This window comes from Arachis ipaensis, chromosome B2 (assembly GCF_059453495.1).
Source record: "Arachis ipaensis isolate K30076 ecotype BB chromosome B2, ASM5945349v1, whole genome shotgun sequence".
Taxonomy (NCBI): Eukaryota; Viridiplantae; Streptophyta; class Magnoliopsida; order Fabales; family Fabaceae; genus Arachis; species Arachis ipaensis.
The window spans coordinates 59,899,951-59,912,453 of record NC_142437.1 but is presented as its reverse complement, the minus strand read 5'-3'; the positions used below and the strand labels follow the sequence as shown (position 1 = coordinate 59,912,453).

At 39.8% G+C, this 12,503-nt stretch overlaps 1 non-coding gene across 1 annotated transcript; it reads right to left on the bottom strand.

Annotated features, from left to right (window-relative positions):
• Positions 1-207: 207 nt before the first annotated feature.
• LOC148574053 (small nucleolar RNA R71) lies at positions 208-315 on the bottom strand. The gene has a single exon (XR_015906302.1). It is a non-coding gene; the product is annotated as a small nucleolar RNA R71 (small nucleolar RNA).
• Positions 316-12,503: the final 12,188 nt, after the last annotated feature.

The following is a 12,503-nucleotide window of genomic DNA, read 5'->3' as shown; positions in this document are numbered from 1 at the left end:
CAGTTCTTAACAGAGTTCTTGCAGATCTGTGATACTGTTAAAACCAATGGAGTTGATCCCGAGATCTACAGGCTTATGCTTTTCCCATTTGCTGTAAAAGACAGAGCTAGAATATGGTTGGACTCTAAACCAAAAGATAGCCTGAACTCTTGGGATAAACTGGTCACGGCTTTCTTAGCCAAGTTCTTTCCTCCTCAAAAGCTTAGTAAGCTTAGAGTGGATGTTCAAACCTTCAAATAGAAAGAAGGTGAATCCCTCTATGAAGATTGGAAGAGATACAAGGAACTGACCAATAAGTGTCCTTCTGACATGCTTTCAGAATGGACATCCTGGATATATTCTATGATGGTCTGTCTGAGCTATCAAAGATGTCACTGGACCATTCTGCAGGTGGATCCATTTACCTAAAGAAAATGCCTGCAGATGCTCAAGAACTCATTGACATAGTTGCAAATAACCAGTTCATGTACACTTCTGAAAGGAATCCTGTGAATAATAGGACACCTATGAGGAAGGGAGTTCTTGAAATTGATACTCTGAATGCCATATTGGCTCAGAATAAAATATTGACTCAGCAAGTCAATATGATCTCTCAGAGTCTGAATGGATTGAAGGAATCATCCAACAGTACTAAAAAGGCATCTTTTGAAGAAGAAGCTTATGATCCTGAGAACCCTGTAATAGCAGAGGTGAATTACATGGGTGAACCCTATGGAAACACCTATAATCCCTCATGGAGGAATCATCCAAATTTCTCATGGAAGGATCAACAAAAGCCTCAACAAGGCTTTAATAATGGTGGAAGAAACAGGTTTAGCAATAGCAAGCCTTTTCCATCATCCACTCAGCAACAGACAGAGAATTCTGAGCAGAATCCATCTAGCTTAGCAAATATAGTCTCTAATCTATCTAAGGCCAGTTTAAGTTTCATGTATGAAACAAGGTCCTCCATTAGAAATTTGGAGGCACAAGTGGGCCAGCTGAGTAAAAGAGTCACTGAAACTCCTCCTAGTACTCTCCCAAGCAATACAGAAGAGAATCCAAAAAGAGAGTGCAAGGCCATTGATTTAACCATCATGACTAAACCTACAAGGGAGGGAGAGGACGTGAATCCCAGTGAGGAAGACCTCCTGGGACGTCCAGTGATCAACAAGGAGTTTCCCTCTGAGGAACCAAAGGAATCTGAGGCTCATCTAGAGACCATAGAGATTCCATTGAACCTCCTTATGCCATTCATGAGCTCTGATGAGTATTCTTCTTCTGAAGAGAATGAAGATGTCACAGAAGAGCAAGTTGCCAAGTACCTTGGTGCAATCATGAAGCTGAATGCCAAATTATTTGGTAATGAGACTTGGGAAGATGAACCTTCCTTGCTCATCAATGAAATAAGTGATCTGGATCAACTGACATTGCCTCAGAAGAAACAGGATCCTGGAAAGTTCTTAATACCTTGTACCATAGGCACTATGACCTTTGAGAAGGCTCTATGTGACCTTGGGTCTGGGTTAAACCTCATACCACTCTCTGTAATGGAGAAACTGGAAATCTTTGAGGTGTAAGCTGCCAGAATCTCATTAGAGATGGCAGACAACTCAAGAAAACAGGCTTATGGACAAGTAGAGGACGTGCTAGTAAAGGTTAAAGGCCTTTACATCCCTGCTGATTTCATAATCCTAGACACTGGGAAGGATGAGGATAAATCCATCATCCTTGGAAGACCCTTCCTAGCCACAGCAAGAGCTGTAATTGATGTGGACAGAGGAGAATTGATCCTTCAACTGAATGAGGACAGCCTTGTGTTTAAAACTCAAGGATCTCCTTCTATAACCATGGAGAGGAAGCATGAAAAGCTTCTCTCACTGCAGAGTCAACCAAAGCCCCCAAAGTCAAACTCTAAGTTTGGTGTTGGGAGGCCACAACCAAACTCTAAGTTTGGTGTTGAACCCCCACATTCAAACTCTAAGTTTGGAGTTGGGAGGTTCCAACAATACTCTGAACATCTGTGAAGCTCCATGAGAGCTCACTGTCAAGCTATTGACATTAAAGAAGCGCTTGTTGGGAGGCAACCCAATGTTATCGAATTATATTTATTTATTTTCTATTGTTATTTCGTGTTTTATTAGGTTGATGATCATGTGGAGTCACAAAAACTACTGAAAAATAAAAAACAAAATGAAAAATAGCAGAAAAAAATAGCACACCCTGGAGGAGAGCAGTCTGGCATTTAACCACCAAAAACAAGCATCTGTCTAGCGTTTAACGCCAGAAACAGGCACCAAGCTGGCGTTGAACGCCAGAAACCAGCATCTACCTGGCGTTAAACGCCAGAACAGAGCATGGAAGTGGCGTTTAACGCCAGAAACAAGCAGCAGTTTGGCGTTAAATGCCAGGATTGCATGTATAGGGCGTTTTACACGTCTAAAAGGTCCAGGGATGAAAAACCCTTGACACCTCAGGATCTGTGGATCCACAGGATTCCCTCAGGATCTGTGGACCCCACAGGACCCCCACCTACCCTTCTTCTCTCCTCTTCACACCTTTTCATGACTCTCTTCCCCAAATATCCTTCACCAATCAACTTAATCACTCTTCCCCATCACCTCTTCACTACTCACAACCATCCTCTCTTCCCCAAAAATCCCACCTACCTTCAAATTCAAACTAATTTCACTCCCAAACCCCACCCTAATGGCCGAAACTTCACCCTCCCCCCACTCCTATATAAACCCCTCATTCCTTCTTCATTTTCACACAACACAACCCTAAATTCACCCTTGGCCGAAAATACCTCACCCTCCATCTCCTCTATTTTCTTCTTCTTCTACTATTTTTCTTTCTTCTTTTGCTCAGGGATGAGCAAATATTTTAAGTTTGGTATGGTAAAAAGCATAGCTTTTTGTTTTTCCATAACCATTAATGGCACCTAAGGCCAGAGAAACCTCTAGAAAGAGGAAAGGGAAGGCAATTGCTTCCACCTCTGAGTCATGGGAGATGGAGAGATTCATCTCAAAGGTCCATCAAGACCACTTCTATGAAGTTGTGGCCAAGAAGAAAGTGATCCCTGAGGTTCCTTTCAAGCTCAAAAAGAATGAGTATCCAAAGATCCGACTTGAGATCCAAAGGAGAGGTTGGGAAATTCTCACCAACCCCATTCAACAAGTCAGGATCCTAATGGTTCAAGAGTTCTATGCAAACGCATAGATCACTAGGAACCATGATCAAAGTGTGAACCCGAATCCAAAGCATTGGCTCACCATGGTTCGGGGGAAATACTTTGATTTCAGTCTGGAAAATGTAAGGCTGGCGTTCAACTTGCCAATTATGGAAGAGAACGCACGCCCCTACACAAGAAGGGTCAACTTTGATCAAAGGTTGGACCAAGTCCTCATAGACATATGTGAGGAAGGATCTCAATGGAAAATTGACTCAAGAGGCAAGCCGGTTCAATTAAGAAGGCATGACCTCAGACCAGTGGCTAGGGGATGGCTAGAGTTCATTCAACGCTCAATCATTCCTACTAGTAACCGGTCTGAAGTTACTATAGACCGAGCCATCATGATCCATAGTATCATGATTGGAGAAGAGGTGGAAGTTCATGAGATTATACCTCAAGAACTCTACAAGGTGGCTGACAAGTCCTCCACTTGGGCAAGGTTAGCCTTTCCTCACCTCATTTGCCACCTCTGCAATTCGGCTAGAATTGACATAGAGGGAGACATCCTCATTGAAGAGGACAAGCCCATCACTAAGAAAAGGATGGAGCAAATAAGAGATCATGGACCTCAACATGAGCATGAGGAAATTCCTCACCATGAAATCCTTGAGATGCCTCAAGGGATGCACTTTCCTCCACAGAATTATTGGGAGCAAATCAACACTTCCCTAGGAGAATTAAGTTCCAACATGGGACAACTAATGGTGGAGCACCAAGAGCACTCCATCATCCTCCATGAGATTAGAGAAGATCAAAAAGCCATGAAGGAGGAGCAACAAAGGCAAGGAAGAGACATAGAGGAGCCCAAGAGCACCATTGGTTCTTCAAGGAAAGGAAGACGCCACCCTCACTAAGGTGGACTCATTCCTTAATCTCCTTGTCTATTTATTTTTTGTTTTTCGGTTTTTGAGCCTTATGTGTTATTTATGTTTGTGCCTTTACTACATGATCATTAGTGTCTAAGTGTCTATGCCTTAAAGTTATGAATATGAATCCATCACCTTTCTTAAATGAAAAAATGTTTTAATTACAAAAGAACAAGAAGTACATGGTTTTGGATTCATCCTTGAAACTAGTTTAATTATTTTGATGTGGTGACAATACTTTTTGTTTTCTGAATGAATGCTTGAACAGTGCATATGTCTTTTGAAGTTGTTGTTTATGAATGTTAAATATGTTGGCTCTTGAAAGATTGATGAAAAAGGAGAAATGTTATTTGATAATCTGAAAAATCATAAAAATGATTCTTGAAGCAAGAAAAAGCAGTGAATACAAAAACTTGAAGAAAAAAAAATGGAAAAAAAAAGAGAGAAAAAGAAAAAGAAAAAGCAAGCAGAAAAAGCCAATAGCCCTTAAAACCAAAAGGCAAGGGTAATAAAAAGGATCCAAGGCTTTGAGCATCAGTGGATAGGAGGGCCTAAAGGAATAAAATCCTGGCCTAAGCGGCTAAACCAAGCTGTCCCTAACCATGTGCTTGTGGCGTGAAGGTGTCAAGTGAAAACTTGAGACTGAGCGGTTAAAGTCGAGGTCCAAAGCAAAAACAGAGTGTGCTTAAGAACCCTGGACACCTCTAATTGGGGACATCAGCAAAGCTGAGACACAATCTGAAAAGGTTCACCCAGTTATGTGTCTGTGGCATTTATGTATCCGGTGGTAATACTGGAAAACAAAGTGCTTAGGGCCACGACCAAGACTCATAAAGTAGCTATGTTCAAGAATCAACATACTGAACTAGGAGAATCAATAACACTATCTGAATTCTAAGCTCCTATAGATGCCAATCATTCTGAACTTCAATGGATAAAGTGAGATGCCGAAACTATTCAAGAGGTAAAGAGCTACAAGTCCCGTTCATCTGATTGGAGCTAAGTTTCATTGATATTTTGGAATTTATAGTATATTCTCTTCTTTTTATACTATTTGATTTTCAGTTGCTTGGGGACAAGCAACAGTTTAAGTTTGGTGTTGTGATGAGCGGATAATTTATATGCTTTTTGGCATTGTTTTTACACAGTTTTCAGTATAATTTAATTAGTTTTTAGTATATTTTATTTAGTTTTTAATTAAAATTCACATTTCTGGACTTTACTATGAGTTTGTGTGTTTTTTTGTGATTTCAGGTATTTTCTGGCTGAAATTGAGGGACTTGAGCAAAAATTAGATTCAGAGGTTGAAGAAGGACTGCAGATGCTGTTGGATTCTGACCTCCCTGCGCTCAAAGTGAATTTTCGGGAGCTACAGAACTCCAAATGGTGCGATCTCAATTGCGTTGAAAAGTAGACATCCAGGGCTTTCCATCAATATATAATAATCCATACTTTGCCCAAGTTTAGATGATGCAAACTGGCTTTCAACGCCAGTTCCATGCGGCATTCTTGAGTTAAATGCCAGAAACAGGTTGCAAAGTGGAGTTAAACGCCAGAAACAGGTTACAAACTGGCATTCAACTCGAAGAGAAGCCTCTACACATGTAAAGTTCAATGCTCAGCCCAAGCACACACCAAGTGGGCCCCAGAAGTGGATTTCTGCATCAATTACTCATTTCTGTAAACCCTAGTAACTAGTTTAGCATAAATAGGACTTTTTACTATTGTATTTACATCTTCAGTTTCATCTTTAGATCACGTTTAGGGGTTGGCCTCTCGGCCATGCCTGGACCTTCATCACTTATGTATTTTCAACGGTAGAGTTTCTACACACCATAGATTAAGATGTGGAGCTCTGCTGTTCCTCGTGAATTAATGCAAAGTACTATTATTTATCTATTCAATTCAAGCTTATTCCTATTCTAGGATATCCATTCGCACCCAAGAACATGATGAATGTGATGATTATGTGATGCTCATCATCATTCTCATTTATGAACGCGTGTCTGACAAACACTTCCGTTCTCCATGCAAACAAGCTAGAATGAATATCTCTTAGATATCTAGTACAGAGGACCGAGTCCAAGATATTAGAATCTTCGTGGTATAAGTTAGAACCCATGGATGGCCATTCCTGAGATCCGGAAAGTCTAAACCTTGTCTGTGGTATTCTGAGTAGGATCTGGGAAGGGATGGCTGTGACGAGCTTCAAACTCGCAAGTGCTGGGAGTAGTGACAGACGCAAAAGGATAGTAAATCTTATTCCAGTATGATCGAAAACCGATAGATGATTAGCCATGCAGTGACAGCGCATTGGACCATTTTCACAGAGAGGATGGGATGTAGCCATTGACAATGGTGATGCCCTACATAAAGCTTTCCATGGAAAGGAGTAGGAATGATTGGATGAAGACAGCAGGAAAGCAGAGGTTCAGGAGGAACGAAAGCATCTCTATACGCTTATCTGAAATTCTCACTAATGAATTACATAAGTATCTCTATCCCAGTTTATATTTTATGTATGTTTTTATTATCAATTCACCATACCCATTTGAATCCGCCTGACTGAGAATTACAAGGTGACCATAGCTTGCTTCAGGCCGACAATCTCCGTGGGATCGACCCTTACTCACGTAAGGTTTATCACTTGGATGACCCAGTGCACTTGCTGGTTAGTTGTGCGAAGTTGTGATAAAGAGTTGAGATTACAATTGTGCGTACCAAGTTGTTGGCGCCATTGATGATCACAATTTCGTGCACCACCCCTTCAGATGGAAGCAGGAGTACCCTTCCATAATCTACTGATGACAATTTTGCAAAGAGGATTCTGCTCTAGGTAGTCTTCTGAGTCTAGGGTGAATCTCGTTCTCTGTTTATATGTATATAATGCGAGACCAGCCATCGTCTGCACCCTGTTTGTATGCGAACTCTGACCTAAATCCTGTGTATGAGACTCCTGTTATGTGGCTACCTGATGAAATACTAGAGAGACGCTCTTTGACGACGTATGATCATGCAGAGGAGTAGTAGACGACCTTCCACCTTTTGATGACATTCGACCTGACTCGAGTTTTGAAGACTTAGAACGTACTTTCCCTCGCTTTAGTAGACTAGAGGGACTAGGTGAGTATAGAGTCTAGGCTAGCCTTGGCGCCAGCTTAGGGACATCTTGAACAGGTCAGGGCCTGGGATGTTGTATGTATATATATGTATATAGTTATTATCTAGCTATATCTAGGGGTGTTCTAACTAAAAGTCCATACTCTAATAAAGGCTGGATCACCGAATATTGTCAACTGCTTGTGATGTATTTATGTGTGGTTGTTTATAAATATTTTATCTACTATCAGTTGTGAATTGATTATGAATAATTCCGTCTATTAATCCAAACATTTTCAAGAAAAAGTATCTCACAAAATAACTACGTTTTTAACAGTGAATCAGGCTAATATAATAAATAATAGATAATAATTAGGAAGACAAGTTGGTAACACTCAGTTTCCAGTATGATTTAGACATACTGAAAATTGGGTCGTTACAGTTTTCGATTGCAAATCTCTACATTTAAAGGGACGAATGATCCTGAAGTTTATTTCGGATGGGAAAGGAAGGTAGAGACGATTTTTACAAATTGCATCCTTTCAGAGAAAAAGAAGGTTCGACTGGTACAAGCCAATTTTTTCAATAATGCCCATATATGGTGGACTGAATTAGGAAGATTTAGAAGACAGTATGGAAAGAGCCCAATTTGTAGCTGAGAGAAGATTAAGAAAATTATAAGGAGCTAGTTTGTGCCACCATCATACCACAACGAATTTTTTAGAAAACTTTGTAGGTTACAACAAGGTTCACAATCATTGATAGAGTACCACAAGAAGCTTCTATATTTGATGGATAAAGCTAACATTAAAAGGAGTCCTGAGCTTCTTATGGAATGATTTTTGTTTGGATTACGCGAAGAACTTACAGATAAAGTACATCGTACCGTTACGCAACCATGGAGGATTGACATGGAGCATATGCAACAATTTATACCAATTTGGGATTCCAAACGAGTAAAATTTGAGGATCAGATAAAAGTCAAAATTTCTGATTTCAAGAAGAATATTATAGATCGGCATATGAACAGGATTTTTTCTACGCCTATCTTTAAATCTTCTACAAAGTCAGAGACGGAAGAATTTGTTGAGTATGTTGTAGATGGAGATATGTCCTTGGAAGATTCAAAAGTGCAGAATTTCTCAACTGGGTTCTTGGGATGTGAGCAATTTAAAAAATATGAGAGAAAAGAAAGTAATAAAGAGAGTGAGTGTTGAGTGAAAAGAATCCATGTTTAACTGAAAGCGAGAGTTTTGAGATAAAATAAGATAATAGTGAGTGAGAAGAGTCAATGAGCGAAAAAAACTAAGAGCGCAATAAGCACACTTGTGAGAGAGACCTACAAAGTTCTAGCTTAGACAAGAGTGCATTAGTATCATTGAATTTCACAGAGTCTATATTTTCTCATACATCTAACCATGAAATTTCTAGTGTTTTTATATCAAATTTTTCAGCCATTGTAGATTCACTAGTCAATTATGGAGGCATTAATATGGATAAAAAGGAAGAAAGACAACTTGCACACTTTGGACAAGATGGTGAAAGTACGGTCGGAAAGATTGAACTTGCACACGTGAGGGACATGGCCATAATTCAGTGGATAGAGAAGAGCCATCAAACCAAAGTATTTAAACCCGAATATTGGGTTTGGATTCTTTAGAGGGAAGAAGAGCTTCTCATTCAAGATTCGAGGATGAATCTTTTTGAAGAGGGAGAGGATGATACATGGTCAGGAGGGTATTTTCGTCATTTTAGAGCTAAGGGGCAGAATAGTAATCTTGTCATGTTCAAAGATTTGAATACTAGAAGAATTGTACCATGCCGGTCTTAAACATCAAGAAGACCAAAAGTCTGTCTCAAAAAAGTAGTGCTAAAATAGCGACAACTCATAAGGCCTATTGGGCTAAGGCAGGTGGTGCATGAATCCCCACACCTTCGTACATCTGTACCAGCAAGTGCACTGGATCGTCCAAGTAATACCTGAGTGAGTCAGGGTCGATCCCACGAGGATTGTGGTTTGAAGCAAGGTATGGTTATCTTGCAGGTCTTAGTCTGGCGAATCAGAATTTAGTTGGATTGATGCAAGGGAAATTAATAATAGGAATATATTGTATAAATTAAAATCAGTAATAGGAATATGGTTGAGGATTGGAGTTGCTTTGTCTTTCTGAATTAACTCTGGTAGTACTATTTGCTTGTGAGTGATCTCTGATATGGCAGGCTGTATGTGATCAATGCCATAGGCTGTGGTCATCAATCTCCTCTGCTCCAGATTAAATGCCATTGGCCGTGGTCATCCAACCTGACGAAGGGTAAAGCTCTAGCAGTTCATTCTCTTGACGATCCTACTCAAAACGCCACAGACAAGGTCAAATCTTCCGGATCAGAGAATGCCGCTTCTTTGGATTCTAGCCTATACCACGGAGACCTTAATCTTCCCGAAAATTGGCTGAACTGGTGTCTCGAGAAGTCCCCAACAAAGTCGTGGATTAGCCGTCTATGAGATGTATAAACATAGCTATTGGTTCGCGCTTTCTAGTCACGTATTCACATGAACTCAAGTAGACGTGGGTGTTTGTCAGGCACGTTTGTCTTAGTATGATGAACAGAGCTGATTGTCACTAATCATCCTATTCACCATGTTGAAGAATGAATATACATCTTATAAATAAATCAAAGACAGATCGAAGAAGAAACATTAATGCTTTTATTAATTCATCGGACTCAGCAGAGCTCCTCCCCTGTCTCTGAATCAGACTTTTGCTCCAGCTCCTCAATTTCAGCCAGAAAATACCTGAAATTGTCCAAAAATACAAAAACTCAAAGTAGAATCCAAAAATGTGAATTTAACACTAAATCCTATATAAACTTAATAAAAACTAAACAAAACATACTAAAAGCTATATGAAAGCTATGCCAGAAAGCGTATAAAATATCCGCTCATCACAACACCAAACTTAAACTGTTGCTTGTCCCCAAACAACTAAAAATACAGTAGGATAAAAAAAATAAGTTACAATAAATTTCTAAGTTTTTCATGAAGCTCAGTTTCAATCAAATGAGCGAGACTTAGTAGCTTTTGCTTCTGAATAGTTTTGGCATCTCACTATCCATTGAAACTTAGAATGGTTGGCATCTTTATGAACTTAGAATCCAAATGATATTATTGACTTTCCTAATTCAGTTCTTTTTTATTCTTGAACATAGCTTTCAGAGTCTTGGCCGTGTTCCTAAGCACCTTATTTTCCAGTATTACCACCGGATACAATAATGCCACAGACACTTTAACTGGGTGAACCTTTTCAGATTGTGATTCAGCTTTGCTAGAATCCCCAGATAGAGGTGTCCAGAGTTCTTAAGCACACTCTTTTTGCTTTGGATCACGACTTTAACTGCTCAGTCTCAAGCTTTTCACTTGACACCTTCACGCCACAAGCACATGGTTAGGGACAGCTTGGGTGAGCCGCTTAGGCCAGGATTTTATTCCTTTAGGCCCTCCTATTCATTGATGCTCAAAGCCGTGGATCATTTTTACCCTTGCCTTTTGGTTTAAAGGGTTATTGGCTTTTTGCTCTTGTCTTTTAGTTTAAAGAGCTATTGGCTTTTTTTTGCTTGCTTTTTATCTCCCTTTTTTTATTTATTTTTTTCACCACTTTTTTGTTTTCGTATGCAAGCTCTTTCTTTTTCTTTTTGCTGCTTTTTCTTGCTTCAAGAATCAATTTTATTAATTTTTCATATTACCAATAATACTTTTCCTTTTTTCTTATTCTTTCAAGAGCCAGCATTCTAAAATTCCAACTTCGAATATGCATTGTTTATTTCATACATTCAGAAAATAAAAGCAATGCCACCACATTAAAATAATTGAACTATTCTTATTTTAAACTTGAAATTCATGCATCTCTCAATTCTTTTCAAAAAAAAAAATTTCTTTTAAGCAAGGTGAGAGATATATGGAACATTTTACATCTTTAAGGCATAAATGCTAACAATCATGCAACAAGAACAAGAGAACAGACAAAACATAACAGAAAACAGAAAAATAATAAAAGAAAAGGGAGTAAAAGAGAATGAATCCACCTTTAATGGTGGCGGCTGGTGCTCCTCCTTGAGGATCCAATGTGATGCTTGATCTCTTCAATGTCATTCCTTTGCCTTTGTTGTTCTTCCCTCATAGCCCTTTGGTCTTACCTAATGGCTCTTTGATCTTCTCTTATTTCATTGAGGGTGATGGAGTGCCCTTGATGCTCCACCGTCAATTGCTCCATATTAGTGCTTAGTTCTCCAAGAGAAGTTTGCCATTGATCCCAATAGCTTTGAGGAGGAAAGCACATCTCTTGAAGCATCTCAGGGATCTCATGATGAGGCGGCTACACAAGCTCTTGTGCGTCGTCTCTGGTTTGCTCCATTCTCTTCTTAGTGATGGGCTTATCCTCCCCAATGGATATGTCTCCATTTATGACAATTCCAGCTGAATTACATAGATGACAGATGAGGTGTGGGAATGCCAACCTTGCATTGGTGGAAGGCTTCTCAGCTATCTTGTACAATTCTTGAGGAATTATCTCATGTACTTCCACCGCACTTCTAATCATGATGCAGTGGATCATGAGGCTCTGTCAATGGTCACTTCTGACCGATTGCTAGTGGAGATGATGGAATGTTAGATGAATTCCAACCATCCTCTAACTATGGGCTTTAGGTCAAGCCTTCTTAGTTGAATGGGCTTGCCTTGGGAATCCCTTTTCCACTGTGCTCTTCCACATAGATGTCTGAGAGCACTTGATCCAACCTAATATAAGGATGAGGATCTCCTTGCATTAGAGGCAAGTTGAACGCCAACCTCACACTTTCCGGACTGAAATCTAATATTCTTCCTCGAACCATGGTGATCCTATTCCTTGGATTTGGGTTCACACTAGTGTCATGGTTTTTAGTAACCTATGCATTAGCATAGAACTCTTGCACCATGAGAATCCCAATATCCTGAATGGGATTGGTTAGGACTTCCCAACCTCTTCTCCGGATCTCTCTTCGGATTTCCAGATACTCATTCTTCTTGAGCATGAAAGAGACCTCAGGGATCACTTTCTTCTCTGCCACTACTTCATAGAAGTGGTCTTGATGAGCTTTGGTGATGAATCTCTCCATCTCCTAAGATTCGGAGGAGGTGGCTACTGCCTAGGAGTCTCCAGCCTTGGGTGCCATGAATGGTAATGGAAAGAAAAAAAAAGCTATGCTTTTCCAACACCAAACTTAAAGCATTGCTCGTCCTCGAGCAAAAACAAAGAGAAGAGAATAATGGAGTAGAAGAAGAACAAAAT